Source organism: Pseudophryne corroboree, chromosome 2 (assembly GCF_028390025.1).
Source record: "Pseudophryne corroboree isolate aPseCor3 chromosome 2, aPseCor3.hap2, whole genome shotgun sequence".
Lineage (NCBI taxonomy): Eukaryota > Metazoa > Chordata > Amphibia > Anura > Myobatrachidae > Pseudophryne > Pseudophryne corroboree.
In genome coordinates, this window is record NC_086445.1 from 6,881,729 (window position 1) to 6,904,385 (window position 22,657).

Below are 22,657 nucleotides of genomic sequence, written 5' to 3' on the forward strand. Positions count from 1 at the left end.
GTGGTGTCTCTAGGCTCAGTACAGGTGAGGTGATGTCTCTAGGCTCAGTACAGGTGAGGTGATGTCTCTAGGCTCAGTACAGGTGAGGTGGTGTCTTGTGCTCAGTACAGGTGAGGAGATGTCTCGTGCTTAGTACAGATGAGGTGATGTATCTGTGATCAGTACAGGTGAGGTGGTGTCTCGTGCTCAGTACAGGTAAGGTGATGTCCATATGCTCAGTACAGGTGAGGAGATGTCTCGTGCTCAGTACAGATGAGGTGATGTCTCTGTGCTCAGTACAGGTGAGGTGGTGTCTCTAAGCTCAGTACAGGTGAGGTGATGTCTCTAGGCTCAGTACAGGTGAGGAGTTTTCTCGTGCTCAGTACAGGTGAGGTGATGTCTCTAAGCTCATTACAGGTGAGGTGATGTCTTGTCCTCAGTACAGGTGAGGTGATGTCTCTAGGCTCAGTACAGGTGAGGTGGTGTCTTGTGCTCAGTACAGGTGAGGTGATGTCTCTAGGCTCAGTACAGGTGAGGAGTTTTCTCGTGCTCAGTACAGGTGAGGTGATGTCTCTAAGCTCATTACAGGTGAGGTGATGTCTTGTGCTCAGTACAGGTGAGGTGATGTCTCTAGGCTCAGTACAGGTGAGGTGGTGTCTTGTGCTCAGTACAGGTGAGGAGATGTCTCTAGGCTCAGTACAGGTGAGGAGTTTTCTCGTGCTCAGTACAGGTGAGGTGATGTCTCTAAGCTCATTACAGGTGAGGTGATGTCTTGTGCTCAGTACAGGTGAGGTGATGTCTCTAGGCTCAGTACAGGTGAGGTGATGTCTCATGCTCAGTACAAATGAGGTGATGTCTGTGCTCGGTACAGGTGAGGTGATGTCTCTGCTCAGTACAGGCGAGGTGATGTGTCTTGGCACAGTACAGGTGAGGTGATGTGTCTTGGCACAGTACAGGTGAGGTGATGTCTCAAAGCTCAGCACAGGTGGGGTGATGTCTCTAGGCTCAGTACAGGTGAGGTGGTGTCTCTAGGCTCAGTACAGGTGAGGTGGTGTCTCTAGGCTCAGTACAGGTGAGGTGGTGTCTCGTGCTCAGTACAGGTGAGGTGATGTCTCGTGCACTGTACAGGTAAGGTGATGTCTCTAGGCGCAGTACAGGTGAGGTGGTGTCTCGTGCTCAGTACAGGTGAGATGATGTCTCTGTGCTCAGTACAGGTGAAGTGGTGTCTCTAGGCTCAGTACAGGTGAGGTGGTGTCTCTAGGAACAGTTCAGGTGAGGTGGTGTCTCTAGGCTCAGTACAGGTGAGGTGATGTCTCTAGGCTCAGTACAGATGAGGTGGTGTCTCGTGCTCAGTACAGGTGAGGTGATGTCTCGTGCACTGTACAGGTAAGGTGATGTCTCTAGGCTCAGTACAGGTAAGGTGATGTCTCTAGGCTCAGTACAGGTGAGGTGGAGTCTTGTGCTCAGTACAGGTGAGGAGATGTCTCTAGGCTCAGTACAGGTGAGGTGATGTCCATATTCTCAGTACAGGTGAGGAGATGTCTCGTGCTCAGTACAGATGAGGTGATGTCTCTGTGCTCAGTACAGGTGAGGTGGTGTCTCTAGGCTCAGTACAGGTGATGTGGTGTCTCGTGCTCAGTACAGGTAAGGTGCGGTCTCTAGGCTCAGTACAGTTGAGGTGGTGTCTTGTGCTCAGTACAGGTAATGTGATGTCTCTAGGCTCAGTACAGGTGAGGTGGTGTCTCGTGCTCTAAACAGGTGATGTGATGTCTCTGTGCTCAGTACAGGTAATGTTATGTCTCTAGGCGCAGTACAGGTGAGGTGGTGTCTCGTGCTCAGTACAGGTGAGATGATGTCTCTGTGCTCAGTACAGGTGAAGTGGTGTCTCTAGGCTCAGTACAGGTGAGGTGGTGTCTCTAGGAACAGTTCAGGTGAGGTGGTGTCTCTAGGCTCAGTACAGGTGAGGTGATGTCTCTAGGCTCAGTACAGATGAGGTGGTGTCTCGTGCTCAGTACAGGTGAGGTGATGTCTCGTGCACTGTACAGGTAAGGTGATGTCTCTACGCTCAGTACAGGAAAGGTGATGTCTCAAGCTCAGTACAGGTGAGGTGGTGTCTCTAGGCTCAGTACAGGTGAGGTGATGTCTCTAGGCTCAGTACAGGTGAGGTGGTGTCTCTAGGCTCAGTACAGGTGAGGTGATGTCTCTAGGCTCAGTACAGGTGAGGTGATGTCTCTAGGCTCAGTACAGGTGAGGTGATGTCTCTAGGCTCAGTACAGGTGAGGTGATGTCTCTAGGCTCAGTACAGGTGAGGTGATGTCTCTAGGCTCAGTACAGGTGAGGTGATGTCTCGTGCTTAGTACAGATGAGGTGATGTCTCTGTGCTCAGTACAGGTGAGGTGGTGTCTCGTGCTCAGTACAGGTAAGGTGATGTCCATATGCTCAGTACAGGTGAGGTGATGTCTCTAGGCTCAGTACAGGTGAGGTGGTGTCTTGTGCTCAGTACAGGTGAGGAGATGTCTCGTGCTTAGTACAGATGAGGTGGTGTCTCGTGCTCAGTACAGGTAAGGTGATGTCCATATGCTCAGTACAGGTGATGAGATGTCTCATGCTCAGTACAGATGAGGTGATGTCTCTGTGCTCAGTACAGGTGAGGTGGTGTCTCTAGGCTCAGTACAGGTGAGGTGGTGTCTCGTGCTCAGTACAGGTGAGGTGATGTCTCTAGGCTCAGTACAGGTGAGGTGATGTCTCTAGGCTCAGTACAGGTGAGGTGATGTCTCTAGGCTCAGTACAGGTGAGGTGGTGTCTCGTGCTCAGTACAGGTGAGGTGATGTCTCTAGGCTCAGTACAGGTGAGGTGATGTCTCTAGGCTCAGTACAGGTGAGGTGATGTCTCTAGGCTCAGTACAGGTGAGGTGATGTCTCTAGGCTCAGTACAGGTGAGGTGGTGTCTCTAGGCTCTGTTCAGGTGAGGTGGTGTCTCTAGGCTCAGTACAGGTGAGGTGATGTCTCTAGGCTCAGTACAGGTGAGGTGGTGTCTCGTGCTCAGTACATGTGAGGTGATGTCTCGTGCACTGTACAGGTATGGTGATGTCTCTAGGCTCAGTACAGGTAAGGTGATGTCTCTAGGCTCAGTACAGGTGAGGTGGTGTCTCTAGGCTCAGCACAGGTGAGGTGATGTCTCTAGGCTCAGTACAGGTGAGGTGATGTCTCTAGGCTCAGTACAGGTGAGGTGGTGTCTTGTGCTCAGTACAGGTGAGGAGATGTCTCGTGCTTAGTACAGATGAGGTGATGTATCTGTGCTCAGTACAGGTGAGGTGGTGTCTCGTGCTCAGTACAGGTAAGGTGATGTCCATATGCTCAGTACAGGTGAGGAGATGTCTCGTGCTCAGTACAGATGAGGTGATGTCTCTGTGCTCAGTACAGGTGAGGTGGTGTCTCTAAGCTCAGTACAGGTGAGGTGATGTCTCTAGGCTCAGTACAGGTGAGGAGTTTTCTCGTGCTCAGTACAGGTGAGGTGATGTCTCTAAGCTCATTACAGGTGAGGTGATGTCTTGTGCTCAGTACAGGTGAGGTGATGTCTCTAGGCTCAGTACAGGTGAGGTGATGTCTCATGCTCAGTACAAATGAGGTGATGTCTGTGCTCGGTACAGGTGAGGTGATGTCTCTGCTCAGTACAGGCGAGGTGATGTGTCTTGGCACAGTACAGGTGAGGTGATGTCTCAAAGCTCAGCACAGGTGGGGTGATGTCTCTAGGCTCAGTACAGGTGAGGTGGTGTCTCTAGGCTCAGTACAGGTGAGGTGGTGTCTCTAGGCTCAGTACAGGTGAGGTGATGTCTCTAGGCTCAGTACAGGTGAGGTGATGTCTCTAGGCTCAGTACAGGTGAGGTGATGTCTCTAGGCTCAGTACAAGTGAGGTGATGTCTCTAGGCTCAGTACAGGTGAGGTGATGTCTCTAGGCTCAGTACAGGTGAGGTGGTGTCTTGTGCTCAGTACAGGTGAGGAGATGTCTCTAGGCTCAGTACAGGTGAGGTGATGTCCATATTCTCAGTACAGGTGAGGAGATGTCTCGTGCTCAGTACAGATGAGGTGATGTCTCTGTGCTCAGTACAGGTGAGGTGGTGTCTCTAGGCTCAGTACAGGTGATGTGGTGTCTCGTGTTCAGTACAGGTAAGGTGCGGTCTCTAGGCTCAGTACAGTTGAGGTGGTGTCTCGTGCTCAGTACAGGTAATGTGATGTCTCTAGGCTCAGTACAGGTGAGGTGATGTCTCTAGGCTCAGTACAGGTGAGGTGATGTCTCTAGGCTCAGTACAGGTGAGGTGATGTCTCTAGGCTCAGTACAGGTGAGGTGATGTCTCGTGCTTAGTACAGATGAGGTGATGTCTCTGTGCTCAGTACAGGTGAGGTGGTGTATCGTGCTCAGTACAGGTAAGGTGATGTCCATATGCTCAGTACAGGTGAGGTGATGTCTCTAGGCTCAGTACAGGTGAGGTGGTGTCTTGTGCTCAGTACAGGTGAGGTGGTGTCTCGTGCTCAGTACAGGTGAGGAGATGTCTCGTGCTCAGTACAGATGAGGTGATGTCTCTGTGCTCAGTACAGGTGAGGTGGTGTCTCTAGGCTCAGTACAGGTGAGGTGATGTCTCTAGGCTCAGTACAGGTGAGGTGGTGTCTCTAGGCTCAGTACAGATGAGGTGGTGTCTCTAGGCTCAGTACAGGTGAGGTGATGTCTCTAGGCTCAGTACAGATGAGGTGATGTATCTAGGCTCAGTACAGGTGAGGAGATTTCTCGTGCTCAGTACAGGTGAGGTGATGTCTTGTGCTCAGTACAGGTGAGGTGATGTCTCTAGGCTCAGTATAGGTGAGGTGGTGTCTCTAGGCTCAGTACAGGTGAGGTGGTGTCTCGTGCTCAGCACAGGTGAGGAGATGTCTCTAGGCTCAGTACAGGTGGGGTGATGTCTCTAGGCTCAGTACAGGTGAGGTGATGTCTCTAGGCTCAGTACAGGTGAGGAGATGTCTCGTGCTTAGTACAGATGAGGTGATGTCTCTGTGCTCAGTACAGGTGAGGTGGTGTCTCGTGCTCAGTACAGGTAAGGTGATGTCCATATGCTCAGTACAGGTGATGAGATGTCTCATGCTCAGTACAGATGAGGTGATGTCTCTGTGCTCAGTACAGGTGAGGTGGTGTCTCTAGGCTCAGTACAGGTGAGGTGGTGTCTCGTGCTCAGTACAGGTGAGGTGATGTCTCTAGGCTCAGTACAGGTGAGGTGATGTCTCTAGGCTCAGTACAGGTGAGGTGATGTCTCTAGGCTCAGTACAGGTGAGGTGGTGTCTCGTGCTCAGTACAGGTGAGGTGATGTCTCTAGGCTCAGTACAGGTGAGGTGATGTCTCTAGGCTCAGTACAGGTGAGGTGATGTCTCTAGGCTCAGTACAGGTGAGGTGGTGTCTCTAGGCTCTGTTCAGGTGAGGTGGTGTCTCTAGGCTCAGTACAGGTGAGGTGATGTCTCTAGGCTCAGTACAGGTGAGGTGGTGTCTCGTGCTCAGTACATGTGAGGTGATGTCTCGTGCACTGTACAGGTATGGTGATGTCTCTAGGCTCAGTACAGGTAAGGTGATGTCTCTAGGCTCAGTACAGGTGAGGTGGTGTCTCTAGGCTCAGTACAGGTGAGGTGATGTCTCTAGGCTCAGTACAGGTGAGGTGATGTCTCTAGGCTCAGTACAGGTGAGGTGGTGTCTTGTGCTCAGTACAGGTGAGGAGATGTCTCGTGCTTAGTACAGATGAGGTGATGTATCTGTGCTCAGTACAGGTGAGGTGGTGTCTCGTGCTCAGTACAGGTAAGGTGATGTCCATATGCTCAGTACAGGTGAGGAGATGTCTTGTGCTCAGTACAGATGAGGTGATGTCTCTGTGCTCAGTACAGGTGAGGTGGTGTCTCTAAGCTCAGTACAGGTGAGGTGATGTCTCTAGGCTCAGTACAGGTGAGGAGTTTTCTCGTGCTCAGTACAGGTGAGGTGATGTCTCTAAGCTCATTACAGGTGAGGTGATGTCTTGTGCTCAGTACAGGTGAGGTGATGTCTCTAGGCTCAGTACAGGTGAGGTGATGTCTCATGCTCAGTACAAATGAGGTGATGTCTGTGCTCGGTACAGGTGAGGTGATGTCTCTGCTCAGTACAGGCGAGGTGATGTGTCTTGGCACAGTACAGGTGAGGTGATGTCTCAAAGCTCAGCACAGGTGGGGTGATGTCTCTAGGCTCAGTACAGGTGAGGTGGTGTCTCTAGGCTCAGTACAGGTGAGGTGGTGTCTCTAGGCTCAGTACAGGTGAGGTGGTGTCTCTAGGCTCAGTACAGGTGAGGTGATGTCTCTAGGCTCAGTACAGGTGAGGTGATGTCTCTAGGCTCAGTACAGGTGAGGTGATGTCTCTAGGCTCAGTACAGGTGAGGTGATGTCTCTAGGCTCAGTACAGGTGAGGTGATGTCTCTAGGCTCAGTACAGGTGAGGTGGTGTCTTGTGCTCCGTACAGGTGAGGAGATGTCTCTAGGCTCAGTACAGGTGAGGTGATGTCCATATTCTCAGTACAGGTGAGGAGATGTCTCGTGCTCAGTACAGATGAGGTGATGTCTCTGTGCTCAGTACAGGTGAGGTGGTGTCTCTAGGCTCAGTACAGGTGATGTGGTGTCTCGTGCTCAGTACAGGTAAGGTGCGGTCTCTAGGCTCAGTACAGTTGAGGTGGTGTCTCGTGCTCAGTACAGGTAATGTGATGTCTCTAGGCTCAGTACAGGTGAGGTGATGTCTCTAGGCTCAGTACAGGTGAGGTGATGTCTCTAGGCTCAGTACAGGTGAGGTGATGTCTCTAGGCTCAGTACAGGTGAGGTGATGTCTCGTGCTTAGTACAGATGAGGTGATGTCTCTGTGCTCAGTACAGGTGAGGTGGTGTATCGTGCTCAGTACAGGTAAGGTGATGTCCATATGCTCAGTACAGGTGAGGTGATGTCTCTAGGCTCAGTACAGGTGAGGTGGTGTCTTGTGCTCAGTACAGGTGAGGAGATGTCTCGTGCTTAGTACAGATGAGGTGATGTCTCTGTGCTCAGTACAGGTGAGGTGGTGTCTCGTGCTCAGTACAGGTGAGGAGATGTCTCGTGCTCAGTACAGATGAGGTGATGTCTCTGTGCTCAGTACAGGTGAGGTGGTGTCTCTAGGCTCAGTACAGGTGAGGTGATGTCTCTAGGCTCAGTACAGGTGAGGTGGTGTCTCTAGGCTCAGTACAGGTGAGGTGATGTCTCTAGGCTCAGTACAGATGAGGTGATGTCTCTAGGCTCAGTACAGGTGAGGAGATTTCTCGTGCTCAGTACAGGTGAGGTGATGTCTTGTGCTCAGTACAGGTGAGGTGATGTCTCTAGGCTCAGTATAGGTGAGGTGGTGTCTCTAGGCTCAGTACAGGTGAGGTGGTGTCTCGTGCTCAGCACAGGTGAGGAGATGTCTCTAGGCTCAGTACAGGTGGGGTGATGTCTCTAGGCTCAGTACAGGTGAGGTGATGTCTCTAGGCTCAGTACAGGTGAGGAGATGTCTCGTGCTTAGTACAGATGAGGTGATGTCTCTGTGCTCAGTACAGGTGAGGTGGTGTCTCGTGCTCAGTACAGGTAAGGTGATGTCCATATGCTCAGTACAGGTGATGAGATGTCTCATGCTCAGTACAGATGAGGTGATGTCTCTGTGCTCAGTACAGGTGAGGTGGTGTCTCTAGGCTCAGTACAGGTGAGGTGGTGTCTCGTGCTCAGTACAGGTGAGGTGATGTCTCTAGGCTCAGTACAGGTGAGGTGATGTCTCTAGGCTCAGTACAGGTGAGGTGATGTCTCTAGGCTCAGTACAGGTGAGGTGGTGTCTCGTGCTAAGTACAGGTGAGGTGATGTCTCTAGGCTCAGTACAGGTGAGGTGATGTCTCTAGGCTCAGTACAGGTGAGGTGATGTCTCTAGGCTCAGTACAGGTGAGGTGGTGTCTCTAGGCTCTGTTCAGGTGAGGTGGTGTCTCTAGGCTCAGTACAGGTGAGGTGATGTCTCTAGGCTCAGTACAGGTGAGGTGGTGTCTCGTGCTCAGTACATGTGAGGTGATGTCTCGTGCACTGTACAGGTATGGTGATGTCTCTAGGCTCAGTACAGGTAAGGTGATGTCTCTAGGCTCAGTACAGGTGAGGTGGTGTCTCTAGGCTCAGTACAGGTGAGGTGATGTCTCTAGGCTCAGTACAGGTGAGGTGATGTCTCTAGGCTCAGTACAGGTGAGGTGGTGTCTTGTGCTCAGTACAGGTGAGGAGATGTCTCGTGCTTAGTACAGATGAGGTGATGTATCTGTGCTCAGTACAGGTGAGGTGGTGTCTCGTGCTCAGTACAGGTAAGGTGATGTCCATATGCTCAGTACAGGTGAGGAGATGTCTTGTGCTCAGTACAGATGAGGTGATGTCTCTGTGCTCAGTACAGGTGAGGTGGTGTCTCTAAGCTCAGTACAGGTGAGGTGATGTCTCTAGGCTCAGTACAGGTGAGGAGTTTTCTCGTGCTCAGTACAGGTGAGGTGATGTCTCTAAGCTCATTACAGGTGAGGTGATGTCTTGTGCTCAGTACAGGTGAGGTGATGTCTCTAGGCTCAGTACAGGTGAGGTGATGTCTCATGCTCAGTACAAATGAGGTGATGTCTGTGCTCGGTACAGGTGAGGTGATGTCTCTGCTCAGTACAGGCGAGGTGATGTGTCTTGGCACAGTACAGGTGAGGTGATGTCTCAAAGCTCAGCACAGGTGGGGTGATGTCTCTAGGCTCAGTACAGGTGAGGTGGTGTCTCTAGGCTCAGTACAGGTGAGGTGGTGTCTCTAGGCTCAGTACAGGTGAGGTGATGTCTCTAGGCTCAGTACAGGTGAGGTGATGTCTCTAGGCTCAGTACAGGTGAGGTGATGTCTCTAGGCTCAGTACAGGTGAGGTGATGTCTCTAGGCTCAGTACAGGTGAGGTGGTGTCTTGTGCTCAGTACAGGTGAGGAGATGTCTCTAGGCTCAGTACAGGTGAGGTGATGTCCATATTCTCAGTACAGGTGAGGAGATGTCTCGTGCTCAGTACAGATGAGGTGATGTCTCTGTGCTCAGTACAGGTGAGGTGGTGTCTCTAGGCTCAGTACAGGTGATGTGGTGTCTCGTGCTCAGTACAGGTAAGGTGCGGTCTCTAGGCTCAGTACAGTTGAGGTGGTGTCTCGTGCTCAGTACAGGTAATGTGATGTCTCTAGGCTCAGTACAGGTAAGGTGGTGTCTTGTGCTCTTTACAGGTGATGTGGTGTCTCGTGCTCTGTACAGGTGATGTGATGTCTCTGTGCTCAGTACAGGTAATGTTATGTCTCTAGGCGCAGTACAGGTGAGGTGGTGTCTCGTGCTCAGTACAGGTGAGATGATGTCTCTGTGCTCAGTACAAGTGAAGTGGTGTCTCTAGGCTCAGTACAGGTGAGGTGGTGTCTCTAGGAACAGTTCAGGTGAGGTGGTGTCTCTAGGCTCAGTACAGGTGAGGTGATGTCTCTAGGCTCAGTACAGATGAGGTGGTGTCTCGTGCTCAGTACAGGTGAGGTGATGTCTCGTGCACTGTACAGGTAAGGTGATGTCTCTAGGCTCAGTACAGGTAAGGTGATGTCTCTAGGCTCAGTACAGGTGAGGTGGAGTCTTGTGCTTAGTACAGGTGAGGAGATGTCTCTAGGCTCAGTACAGGTGAGGTGATGTCCATATTCTCAGTACAGGTGAGGAGATGTCTCGTGCTCAGTACAGATGAGGTGATGTCTCTGTGCTCAGTACAGGTGAGGTGGTGTCTCTAGGCTCAGTACAGGTGATGTGGTGTCTCGTGCTCAGTACAGGTAAGGTGCGGTCTCTAGGCTCAGTACAGTTGAGGTGGTGTCTCGTGCTCAGTACAGGTAATGTGATGTCTCTAGGCTCAGTACAGGTGAGGTGATGTCTTGTGCTCTTTACAGGTGATGTGGTGTCTCGTGCTCTGTACAGGTGATGTGATGTCTCTGTGCTCAGTACAGGTAATGTTATGTCTCTAGGCGCAGTACAGGTGAGGTGGTGTCTCGTGCTCAGTACAGGTGAGATGATGTCTCTGTGCTCAGTACAGGTGAAGTGGTGTCTCTAGGCTCAGTACAGGTGAGGTGGTGTCTCTAGGAACAGTTCAGGTGAGGTGGTGTCTCTAGGCTCAGTACAGGTGAGGTGATGTCTCTAGGCTCAGTACAGATGAGGTGGTGTCTCGTGCTCAGTACAGGTGAGGTGATGTCTCGTGCACTGTACAGGTAAGGTGATGTCTCTAGGCTCAGTACAGGTAAGGTGATGTCTCTAGGCTCAGTACAGGTGAGGTGGTGTCTCTAGGCTCAGTACAGGTGAGGTGATGTCTCTAGGCTCAGTACAGGTGAGGTGGTGTCTCTAGGCTCAGTACAGGTGAGGTGATGTCTCTAGGCTCAGTACAGGTGAGGTGATGTCTCTAGGCTCAGTACAGGTGAGGTGATGTCTCTAGGCTCAGTACAGGTGAGGTGATGTCTCTAGGCTCAGTACAGGTGAGGTGATGTCTCTAGGCTCAGTACAGGTGAGGTGATGTCTCTAGGCTCAGTACAGGTGAGGTGATGTCTCGTGCTTAGTACAGATGAGGTGATGTCTCTGTGCTCAGTACAGGTGAAGTGGTGTCTCGTGCTCAGTACAGGTAAGTTGATGTCCATATTCTCAGTACAGGTGAGGAGATGTCTCGTGCTCAGTACAGATGAGGTGATGTCTCTGTGCTCAGTACAGGTGAGGTGGTATCTCTAGGCTCAGTACAGGTGAGGTGGTGTCTCGTGCTCAGTACAGGTGAGGTGATGTCTCTAGGCTCAGTACAGGTGAGGTGATGTCTCTAGGCTCAGTACAGGTGAGGTGGTGTCTCTAGGCTCTGTTCAGGTGAGGTGGTGTCTCTAGGCTCAGTACAGGTGAGGTGATGTCTCTAGGCTCAGTACAGGTGAGGTGGTGTCTCGTGCTCAGTACGTGTGAGGTGATGTCTCGTGCACTGTACAGGTAAGGTGATGTCTCTAGGCTCAGTACAGGTAAGGTGATGTCTCTAGGCTCAGTACAGGTGAGGTGGTGTCTCTAGGCTCAGTACAGGTGAGGTGATGTCTCTAGGCTCAGTACAGGTGAGGTGATGTCTCTAGGCTCAGTACAGGTGAGGTGGTGTCTTGTGCTCAGTACAGGTGAGGTGATGTCTTGTGCTCAGTACAGATGAGGTGATGTCTCTAGGCTCAGTACAGGTGAGGAGTTTTCTCGTGCTCAGTACAGGTGAGGTGATGTCTCTAAGCTCAGTACAGGTGAGGTGATGTCTTGTGCTCAGTACAGATGAGGTGATGTCTCAAAGCACAGCACAGGTGGGGTGATGTTTCTAGGCTCAGTACAGGTGAGGTGGTGTCTCTAGGCTCAGTACAGGTGAGGTGGTGTCTCTAGGCTCAGTACAGGTGAGGTGGTGTCTCTAGGCTCAGTACAGATGAGGTGATGTCTCTAGGCTCAGTACAGGTGAGGTGATGTCTCTAGGCTCAGTACAGGTGAGGTGATGTCTCTAGGCTCAGTACAGGTGAGGTGATGTCTCTAGGCTCAGTACAGGTGAGGTGGTGTCTCGTGCTCAGTATAGGTGAGGAGATGTCTCGTGCTTAGTACAGATGAGGTGATGTATCTGTGCTCAGTACAGGTGAGGTGGTGTCTCGTGCTCAGTACAGGTGAGGAGATGTCTCGTGCTTAGTACAGATGAGGTGATGTATCTGTGCTCAGTACAGGTGAGGTGGTGTCTCGTGCTCAGTACAGGTGAGGAGATGTCTCGTGCTCAGTACAGATGAGGTGGTGTCTCTAGGCTCAGTACAGGTGAGGTGATGTCTCTAGGCTCAGTACAGGTGAGGTGGTGTCTCTAGGCTCAGTACAGGTGAGGTGGTGTCTCTAGGCTCAGTACAGGTGAGGTGGTGTCTCTAGGCTCAGTACAGGTGAGGTGATGTCTCTAGGCTCAGTACAGATGAGGTGATGTCTCTAGGCTCAGTACAGGTGAGGAGATTTCTCGTGCTCAGTACAGGTGAGGTGATGTCTTGTGCTCAGTACAGGTGAGGTGATGTATCTAGGCTCAGTATAGGTGAGGTGGTGTCTCTAGGCTCAGTACAGGTGAGGTGGTGTCTCGTGCTCAGCACAGGTGAGGAGATGTCTCTAGGCTCAGTACAGGTGAGGTGATGTCTCTAGGCTCAGTACATGTGAGGTGATGTCTCTAGGCTCAGTACAGGTGAGGTGGTGTCTTGTGCTCAGTACAGGTGAGGAGATGTCTCGTGCTTAGTACAGATGAGGTGATGTCTCTGTGCTCAGTACAGGTGAGGTGGTGTCTCGTGCTCAGTACAGGTAAGGTGATGTCCATATGCTCAGTACAGGTGATGAGATGTCTCATGCTCAGTACAGGTGAGGTGGTGTCTCTAGGCTCAGTACAGGTGAGGTGATGTCTCTAGGCTCAGTACAGGTGAGGTGATGTCTCTAGGCTCAGTACAGGTGAGGTGATGTCTCTAGGCTCAGTACAGGTGAGGTGGTGTCTCGTGCTCAGTACAGGTAAGGTGATGTCCATATGCTCAGTACAGGTGATGAGATGTCTCATGCTCAGTACAGATGAGGTGATGTCTCTGTGCTCAGTACAGGTGAGGTGGTGTCTCTAGGCTCAGTACAGGTGAGGTGGTGTCTCGTGCTCAGTACAGGTGAGGTGATGTCTCTAGGCTCAGTACAGGTGAGGTGATGTCTCTAGGCTCAGTACAGGAGAGGTGATGTCTCTAGGCTCAGTACAGGTGAGGTGATGTCTCTAGGCTCAGTACAGGTGAGGTGATGTCTCTAGGCTCAGTACAGGTGAGGTGGTGTCTCGTGCTCAGTACAGGTGAGGTGATGTCTCTAGGCTCAGTACAGGTGAGGTGATGTCTCTAGGCTCAGTACAGGTGAGGTGATGTCTCTAGGCTCAGTACAGGTGAGGTGGTGTCTCTAGGCTCTGTTCAGGTGAGGTGGTGTCTCTAGGCTCAGTACAGGTGAGGTGATGTCCATATTCTCAGTACAGGTGAGGAGATGTATCGTGCTCAGTACAGATGAGGTGATGTTTCTGTGCTCAGTACAGGTGAGGAGGTGTCTCTAGGCTCAGTACAGGTGATGTGGTGTCTCGTGCTCAGTACAGGTAAGGTGCGGTCTCTAGGCTCAGTACAGTTGAGGTGGTGTCTCGTGCTCAGTACAGGTAATGTGATGTCTCTAGGCTCAGTACAGGTGAGGTGGTGTCTTGTGCTCTTTACAGGTGATGTGGTGTCTCGTGCTCTGTACAGGTGATGTGATGTCTCTGTGCTCAGTACAGGTAATGTTATGTCTCTAGGCGCAGTACAGGTGAGGTGGTGTCTCGTGCTCAGTACAGGTGAGATGATGTCTCTGTGCTCAGTACAGGTGAAGTGGTGTCTCTAGGCTCCGTACAGGTGAGGTGGTGTCTCTAGGAACAGTTCAGGTGAGGTGGTGTCTCTAGGCTCAGTACAGGTGAGGTGATGTCTCTAGGCTCAGTACAGATGAGGTGGTGTCTCGTGCTCAGTACAGGTGAGGTGATGTCTCGTGCACTGTACAGGTAAGGTGATGTCTCTAGGCTCAGTACAGGTAAGGTGATGTCTCTAGGCTCAGTACAGGTGAGGTGGAGTCTTGTGCTCAGAAAAGGTGAGGAGATGTCTCTAGGCTCAGTACAGGTGAGGTGATGTCCATATTCTCAGTACAGGTGAGGAGATGTCTCGTGCTCAGTACAGATGAGGTGATGTCTCTGTGCTCAGTACAGGTGAGGTGGTGTCTCTAGGCTCAGTACAGGTGATGTGGTGTCTCGTGCTCAGTACAGGTAAGGTGCGGTCTCTAGGCTCAGTACAGTTGAGGTGGTGTCTCGTGCTCAGTACAGGTAATGTGATGTCTCTAGGCTCAGTACAGGTGAGGTGGTGTCTTGTGCTCTTTACAGGTGATGTGGTGTCTCGTGCTCTGTACAGGTGATGTGATGTCTCTAGGCTCAGTACAGTTGAGGTGGTGTCTCGTGCTCAGTACAGGTAATGTTATGTCTCTAGGCGCAGTACAGGTGAGGTGGTGTCTCGTGCTCAGTACAGGTGAGATGATGTCTCTGTGCTCAGTACAGGTGAAGTGGTATCTCTAGGCTCAGTACAGGTGAGGTGGTGTCTCTAGGAACAGTTCAGGTGAGGTGGTGTCTCTAGGCTAAGTACAGGTGAGGTGATGTCTCTAGGCTCAGTACAGATGAGGTGGTGTCTCGTGCTCAGTACAGGTGAGGTGATGTCTCGTGCACTGTACAGGTAAGGTGATGTCTCTAGGCTCAGTACAGGTAAGGTGATGTCTCTAGGCTCAGTACAGGTGAGGTGGTGTCTCTAGGCTCAGTACAGGTGAGGTGATGTCTCTAGGCTCAGTACAGGTGAGGTGATGTCTCTAGGCTCAGTACAGGTGAGGTGGTGTCTCTAGGCTCAGTACAGGTGAGGTGATGTCTCTAGGCTCAGTACAGGTGAGGTGATGTCTCTAGGCTCAGTACAGGTGAGGTGATGTCTCTAGGCTCAGTACAGGTGAGGTGATGTCTCTAGGCTCAGTACAGGTGAGGTGATGTCTCGTGCTTAGTACAGATGAGGTAATGTCTCTGTGCTCAGTACAGGTGAGGTGGTGTCTCGTGCTCAGTACAGGTAAGGTGATGTCCATATGCTCAGTACAGGTGAGGAGATGTCTCGTGCTCAGTACAGATGAGGTGATGTCTCTGTGCTCAGTACAGGTGAGGTGGTGTCTCTAGGCTCAGTACAGGTGAGGTGGTGTCTCGTGCTCAGTACAGGTGAGGTGATGTCTCTAGGCTCAGTACAGGTGAGGTGATGTCTCTAGGCTCAGTACAGGTGAGGTGATGTCTCTAGGCTCAGTACAGGTGAGGTGGTGTCTCTAGGCTCTGTTCAGGTGAGGTGGTGTCTCTAGGCTCAGTACAGGTGAGGTGATGTCTCTAGGCTCAGTACAGGTGAGGTGGTGTCTCGTGCTCAGTACGTGTGAGGTGATGTCTCGTGCACTGTACAGGTAAGGTGATGTCTCTAGGCTCAGTACAGGTAAGGTGATGTCTCTAGGCTCAGTACAGGTGAGGTGGTGTCTCTAGGCTCAGTACAGGTGAGGTGATGTCTCTAGGCTCAGTACAGGTGAGGTGATGTCTCTAGGCTCAGTACAGGTGAGGTGGTGTCTTGTGCTCAGTACAGGTGAGGAGATGTCTCGTGCTTAGTACAGATGAGGTGATGTATCTGTGCTCAGTACAGGTAAGGTGGTGTCTCGTGCTCAGTACAGGTAAGGTGATGTCCACATGCTCAGTACAGGTGAGGAGATGTCTCGTGCTCAGTACAGATGAGGTAATGTCTCGTGCTCAGTACAGATGAGGTGATGTCTCTGTGCTCAGTACAGGTGAGGTGATGTCTCTAGGCTCAGTACAGGTGAGGAGTTTTCTCGTGCTCAGTACAGGTGAGGTGATGTCTCTAAGCTCAGTACAGGTGAGGTGATGTCTTGTGCTCAGTACAGGTGAGGTGATGTCTCTAGGCTCAGTACAGGTGAGGTGATGTCTCATGCTCAGTACAAATGAGGTGATGTCTGTGCTCGGTACAGGTAAGGTGATGTCTCTGCTCAGTACAGGCGAGGTGATGTGTCTTGGCACAGTACAGATGAGGTGATGTCTCAAAGCACAGCACAGGTGGGGTGATGTTTCTAGGCTCAGTACAGGTGAGGTGGTGTCTCTAGGCTCAGTACAGGTGAGGTGGTGTCTCTAGGCTCAGTACAGGTGAGGTGGTGTCTCTAGGCTCAGTACAGATGAGGTGATGTCTCTAGGCTCAGTACAGGTGAGGTGATGTCTCTAGGCTCAGTACAGGTGAGGTGATGTCTCTAGGCTCAGTACAGGTGAGGTGGTGTCTCTAGGCTCAGTACAGCTGAGGTGGTGTCTTGTGCTCAGTACAGGTGAGGAGATGTCTCGTGCTTAGTACAGATGAGGTGATGTCTCTGTGCTCAGTACAGGTGAGGTGGTGTCTCGTGCTCAGTACAGGTGAGGAGATGTCTCGTGCTCAGTACAGATGAGGTGATGTCTCTGTTCTCAGTACAGGTGAGGTGGTGTCTCTAGGCTCAGTACAGGTGAGGTGATGTCTCTAGGCTCAGTACAGGTGAGGTGGTGTCTCTAGGCTCAGTACAGGTGAGATGGTGTCTCTAGGCTCAGTACAGGTGAGGTGATGTCTCTAGGCTCAGTACAGATGAGGTGATGTCTCTAGGCTCAGTACAGGTGAGGAGATTTCTCGTGCTCAGTACAGGTGAGGTGATGTCTTGTGCTCAGTACAGGTGAGGTGATGTCTCTAGGCTCAGTATAGGTGAGGTGGTGTCTCTAGGTTCAGTACAGGTGAGGTGGTGTCTCGTGCTCAGCACAGGTGAGGAGATGTCTCTAGGCTCAGTACAGGTGAGGTGATGTCTCTAGGCTCAGTACAGGTGAGGTGATGTCTCTAGGCTCAGTACATGTGAGGTGATGTCTCTAGGCTCAGTACAGGTGAGGTGGTGTCTTGTGCTCAGTACAGGTGAGGAGATGTCTCGTGCTTAGTACAGATGAGGTGATGTCTCTGTGCTCAGTACAGGTGAGGTTGTGTCTCGTGCTCAGTACAGGTAAGGTGATGTCCATATGCTCAGTACAGGTGATGAGATGTCTCATGCTCAGTACAGATGAGGTGATGTCTCTGTGCTCAGTACAGGTGAGGTGGTGTCTCTAGGCTCAGTACAGGTGAGGTGGTGTCTCGTGCTCAGTACAGGTGAGGTGATGTCTCTAGGCTCAGTACAGGTGAGGTGATGTCTCTAGGCTCAGTACAGTTGAGGTGGTGTCTCGTGCTCAGTACAGGTTAGGTGATGTCTCTAGGCTCAGTACAGGTGAGGTGATGTCTCTAGGCTCAGTACAGGTGAGGTGATGTCTCTAGGCTCAGTACAGGTGAGGTGGTGTCTCTAGGCTCTGTTCAGGTGAGGTGGTGTCTCTAGGCTCAGTACAGGTGAGGTGATGTCTCTAGGCTCAGTACAGGTGAGGTGGTGTCTCGTGCTCAGTACATGTGAGGTGATGTCTCGTGCACTGTACAGGTATGGTGATGTCTCTAGGCTCAGTACAGGTAAGGTGATGTCTCTAGGCTCAGTACAGGTGAGGTGGTGTCTCTAGGCTCAGTACAGGTGAGGTGATGTCTCTAGGCTCAGTACAGGTGAGGTGATGTCTCTAGGCTCAGTACAGGTGAGGTGGTGTCTTGTGCTCAGTACAGGTGAGGAGATGTCTCGTGCTTAGTACAGATGAGGTGATGTATCTGTGCTCAGTACAGGTGAGGTGGTGTCTCGTGCACAGTACAGGTAAGGTGATGTCCATATGCTCAGTACAGGTGAGGAGATGTCTCGTGCTCAGTACAGATGAGGTGATGTCTCTGTGCTCAGTACAGGTGAGGTGGTGTCTCTAAGCTCAGTACAGGTGAGGTGATGTCTCTAGGCTCAGTACAGGTGAGGAGTTTTCTCGTGCTCAGTACAGGTGAGGTGATGTCTCTAAGCTCATTACAGGTGAGGTGATGTCTTGTGCTCAGTACAGGTGAGGTGATGTCTCTAGGCTCAGTACAGGTGAGGTGATGTCTCATGCTCAGTACAAATGAGGTGATGTCTGTGCTCGGTACAGGTGAGGTGATGTCTCTGCTCAGTACAGGCGAGGTGATGTGTCTTGACACAGTACAGGTGAGGTGATGTCTCTAGGCTCAGTACAGGTGAGGTGGTGTCTCTAGGCTCATTACAGGTGAGGTGGTGTCTCTAGGCTCAGTACAGGTGAGGTGATGTCTCTAGGCTCAGTACAGGTGAGGTGATGTCTCTAGGCTCAGTACAGGTGAGGTGATGTCTCTAGGCTCAGTACAGGTGAGGTGATGTCTCTAGGCTCAGTACAGGTGAGGTGGTGTCTTGTGCTCAGTACAGGTGAGGAGATGTCTCTAGGCTCAGTACAGGTGAGGTGATGTCCATATTCTCAGTACAGGTGAGGAGATGTCTCGTGCTCAGTACAGATGAGGTGATGTCTCTGTGCTCAGTACAGGTGAGGTGGTGTCTCTAGGCTCAGTACAGGTGATGTGGTGTCTCGTGCTCAGTACAGGTAAGGTGCGGTGTCTTGGCTCAGTACAGTTGAGGTGGTGTCTCGTGCTCAGTACAGGTAATGTGATGTCTCTAGGCTCAGTACAGGTGAGGTGGTGTCTTGTGCTCTTTACAGGTGATGTGGTGTCTCGTGCTCTGTACAGGTGATGTGATGTCTCTGTGCTCAGTACAGGTAATGTTATGTCTCTAGGCGCAGTACAGGTGAGGTGGTGTCTCGTGCTCAGTACAGGTGAGATGATGTCTCTGTGCTCAGTACAGGTGAAGTGGTGTCTCTAGGCTCAGTACAGGTGAGGTGGTGTCTCTAGGAACAGTTCAGGTGAGGTGGTGTCTCTAGGCTCAGTACAGGTGAGGTGATGTCTCTAGGCTCAGTACAGATGAGGTGGTGTCTCGTGCTCAGTACAGGTGAGGTGATGTCTCGTGCACTGTACAGGTAAGGTGATGTCTCTAGGCTCAGTACAGGATAGGTGATGTCTCTAGGCTCAGTACAGGTGAGGTGGTGTTTCAAGGCTCAGTACAGGTGAGGTGGTGTCTCTAGGCTCAGTACAGGTGAGGTGATGTCTCTAGGCTCAGTACAGGTGAGGTGATGTCTCTAGGCTCAGTACAGGTGAGGTGATGTCTCTAGGCTCAGTACAGGTGAGGTGATGTCTCTAGGCTCAGTACATGTGAGGTGATGTCTCTAGGCTCAGTACAGGTGAGGTGGTGTCTTGTGCTCAGTACAGGTGAGGAGATGTCTCTAGGCTCAGTACAGGTAAGGTGATGTCCATATGCTCAGTACAGGTGAGGAGATGTCTCGTGCTCAGTACAGATGAGGTGATGTCTCTGTGCTCAGTACAGGTGAGGTGGTGTCTCTAGGCTCAGTACAGGTGAGGTGGTGTCTCGTGCTCAGTACAGGTGAGGTGATGTCTCTAGGCTCAGTACAGGTGAGGTGATGTCTCTAGGCTCAGTACAGGTGAGGTGATGTCTCTAGGCTCAGTACAGGTGAGGTGGTGTCTCTAGGCTCTGTTCAGGTGAGGTGGTGTCTCTAGGCTCAGTACAGGTGAGGTGATGTCTCTAGGCTCAGTACAGGTGAGGTGGTGTCTCGTGCTCAGTACGTGTGAGGTGATGTCTCGTGCACTGTACAGGTAAGGTGATGTCTCTAGGCTCAGTACAGGTAAGGTGATGTCTCTAGGCTCAGTACAGGTGAGGTGGTGTCTCTAGGCTCAGTACTGGTGAGGTGATGTCTCTAGGCTCAGTACAGGTGAGGTGATGTCTCTAGGCTCAGTACAGGTGAGGTGGTGTCTTGTGCTCAGTACAGGTGAGGAGATGTCTCGTGCTCAGTACAGGTAAGGTGATGTCCATATGCTCAGTACAGGTGAGGAGATGTCTCGTGCTCAGTACAGATGAGGTGATGTCTGTGCTCGGTACAGGTGAGGTGATGTCTCTGCTCAGTACAGGCGAGGTGATGTGTCTTGGCACAGTACAGGTGAGGTGATGTCTCAAAGCTCAGCACAGGTGGGGTGATGTCTCTAGGCTCAGTACAGGTGAGGTGGTGTCTCTAGGCTCAGTACAGGTGAGGTGGTGTCTCTAGGCTCAGTACAGGTGAGGTGATGTCTCTAGGCTCAGTACAGGTGAGGTGATGTCTCTAGGCTCAGTACAGGTGAGGTGATGTCTCTAGGCTCAGTACAGGTGAGGTGATGTCTCTAGGCTCAGTACAGGTGAGGTGGTGTCTTGTGCTCAGTACAGGTGAGGAGATGTCTCTAGGCTCAGTACAGGTGAGGTGATGTCCATATTCTCAGTACAGGTGAGGAGATGTCTCGTGCTCAGTACAGATGAGGTGATGTCTCTGTGCTCAGTACAGGTGAGGTGGTGTCTCTAGGCTCAGTACAGGTGATGTGGTGTCTCGTGCTCAGTACAGGTAAGGTGCGGTCTCTAGGCTCAGTACAGTTGAGGTGGTGTCTCGTGCTCAGTACAGGTAATGTGATGTCTCTAGGCTCAGTACAGGTGAGGTGGTGTCTTGTGCTCTTTACAGGTGATGTGGTGTCTCGTGCTCTGTACAGGTGATGTGATGTCTCTGTGCTCAGTACAGGTAATGTTATGTCTCTAGGCGCAGTACAGGTGAGGTGGTGTCTCGTGCTCAGTACAGGTGAGATGATGTCTCTGTGCTCAGTACAGGTGAAGTGGTGTCTCTAGGCTCAGTACAGGTGAGGTGGTGTCTCTAGGAACAGTTCAGGTGAGGTGGTGTCTCTAGGCTCAGTACAGGTGAGGTGATGTCTCTAGGCTCAGTACAGATGAGGTGGTGTCTCGTGCTCAGTACAGGTGAGGTGATGTCTCGTGCACTGTACAGGTAAGGTGATGTCTCTAGGCTCAGTACAGGTAAGGTGATGTCTCTAGGCTCAGTACAGGTGAGGTGGTGTCTCTAGGCTCAGTACAGGTGAGGTGGTGTCTCTAGGCTCAGTACAGGTGAGGTGATGTCTCTAGGCTCAGTACAGGTGAGGTGATGTCTCTAGGCTCAGTACAGGTGAGGTGATGTCTCTAGGCTCAGTACAGGTGAGGTGATGTCTCTAGGCTCAGTACATGTGAGGTGATGTCTCTAGGCTCAGTACAGGTGAGGTGATGTCTCGTGCTTAGTACAGATGAGGTGATGTCTCTGTGCTCAGTACAGGTGAGGTGGTGTCTCGTGCTCAGTACAGGTAAGGTGATGTCCATATGCTCAGTACAGGTGAGGAGATGTCTCGTGCTCAGTACAGATGAGGTGATGTCTCTGTGCTCAGTACAGGTGAGGTGGTGTCTCTAGGCTCAGTACAGGTGAGGTGGTGTCTCGTGCTCAGTACAGGTGAGGTGATGTCTCTAGGCTCAGTACAGGTGAGGTGATGTCTCTAGGCTCAGTACAGGTGAGGTGATGTCTCTAGGCTCTGTACAGGTGAGGTGGTGTCTCTAGGCTCTGTTCAGGTGAGGTGGTGTCTCTAGGCTCAGTACAGGTGAGGTGATGTCTCTAGGCTCAGTACAGGTGAGGTGGTGTCTCGTGCTCAGTACGTGTGAGGTGATGTCTCGTGCACTGTACAGGTAAGGTGATGTCTCTAGGCTCAGTACAGGTAAGGTGATGTCTCTAGGCTCAGTACAGGTGAGGTGGTGTCTCTAGGCTCAGTACAGGTGAGGTGATGTCTCTAGGCTCAGTACAGGTGAGGTGATGTCTCTAGGCTCAGTACAGGTGAGGTGATGTCTCTAGGCTCAGTACAGGTGAGGTGGTGTCTTGTGCTCAGTACAGGTGAGGAGATGTCTTGTGCTCAGTACAGATGAGGTGATGTATCTGTGCTCAGTACAGGTGAGGAGTTTTCTCGTGCTCAGTACAGGTGAGGTGATGTCTCTAAGCTCAGTACAGGTGAGGAGTTTTCTCGTGCTCAGTACAGGTGAGGTGATGTCTCTAGGCTCAGTACAGGTGAGGAGTTTTCTCGTGCTCAGTACAGGTGAGGTGATGTCTCTAAGCTCAGTACAGGTGAGGTGATGTCTCATGCTCAGTACAAATGAGGTGATGTCTGTGCTCGGTACAGGTGAGGTGAGGTCTCTGCTCAGTACAGGTGAGGTGATGTCTCATGCTCAGTACAAATGAGGTGATGTCTGTGCTCGGTACAGGTGAGGTGATGTCTCTGCTCAGTACAGGCGAGGTGATGTGTCTTGGCACAGTACAGGTGAGGTGATGTCTCAAAGCACAGCACAGGTGGGGTGATGTTTCTAGGCTCAGTACAGGTGAGGTGGTGTCTCTAGGCTCAGTACAGGTGAGGTGGTGTCTCTAGGCTCAGTACAGGTGAGGTGGTGTCTCTAGGCTCAGTACAGATGAGGTGATGTCTCTAGGCTCAGTACAGGTGAGGTGATGTCTCTAGGCTCAGTACAGGTGAGGTGATGTCTCTAGGCTCAGTACAGGTGAGGTGATATCTCTAGGCTCAGTACAGGTGAGGTGATGTCTCTAGGCTCAGTACAGGTGAGGTGATGTCTCTAGGCTCAGTACAGGTGAGGTGGTGTCTTGTGCTCAGTACAGGTGAGGAGATGTCTCGTGCTTAGTACAGATGAGGTGATGTCTCTGTGCTCAGTACAGGTGAGGTGGTGTCTCGTGCTCAGTACAGGTGAGGAGATGTCTCGTGCTCAGTACAGATGAGGTGATGTCTCTGTGCTCAGTACAGGTGAGGTGGTGTCTCTAGGCTCAGTACAGGTGAGGTGATGTCTCTAGGCTCAGTACAGGTGAGGTGGTGTCTCTAGGCTCAGTACAGGTGAGGTGGTGTCTCTAGGCTCAGTACAGGTGAGGTGATGTCTCTAGGCTCAGTACAGGTGAGGAGATTTCTCGTGCTCAGTACAGGTGAGGTGATGTCTTGTGCTCAGTACAGGTGAGGTGATGTCTCTAGGCTCAGTATAGGTGAGGTGGTGTCTCTAGGCTCAGTACAGGTGAGGTGGTGTCTCGTGCTCAGCACAGGTGAGGTGATGTCTCTAGGCTCAGTACAGGTGAGGAGATGTCTCTAAGCTCTGTACAGG

General features: G+C 51.5%; 1 protein-coding gene across 1 annotated transcript in view; it reads left to right on the forward strand.

Moving 5' to 3' along the window:
- The window catches only part of LOC134988793 (transient receptor potential cation channel subfamily M member 2-like), a 734,670-nt gene that overhangs the window by 39,609 nt on the left and 672,404 nt on the right, over positions 1-22,657 (forward strand). The window lies entirely within an intron of this gene.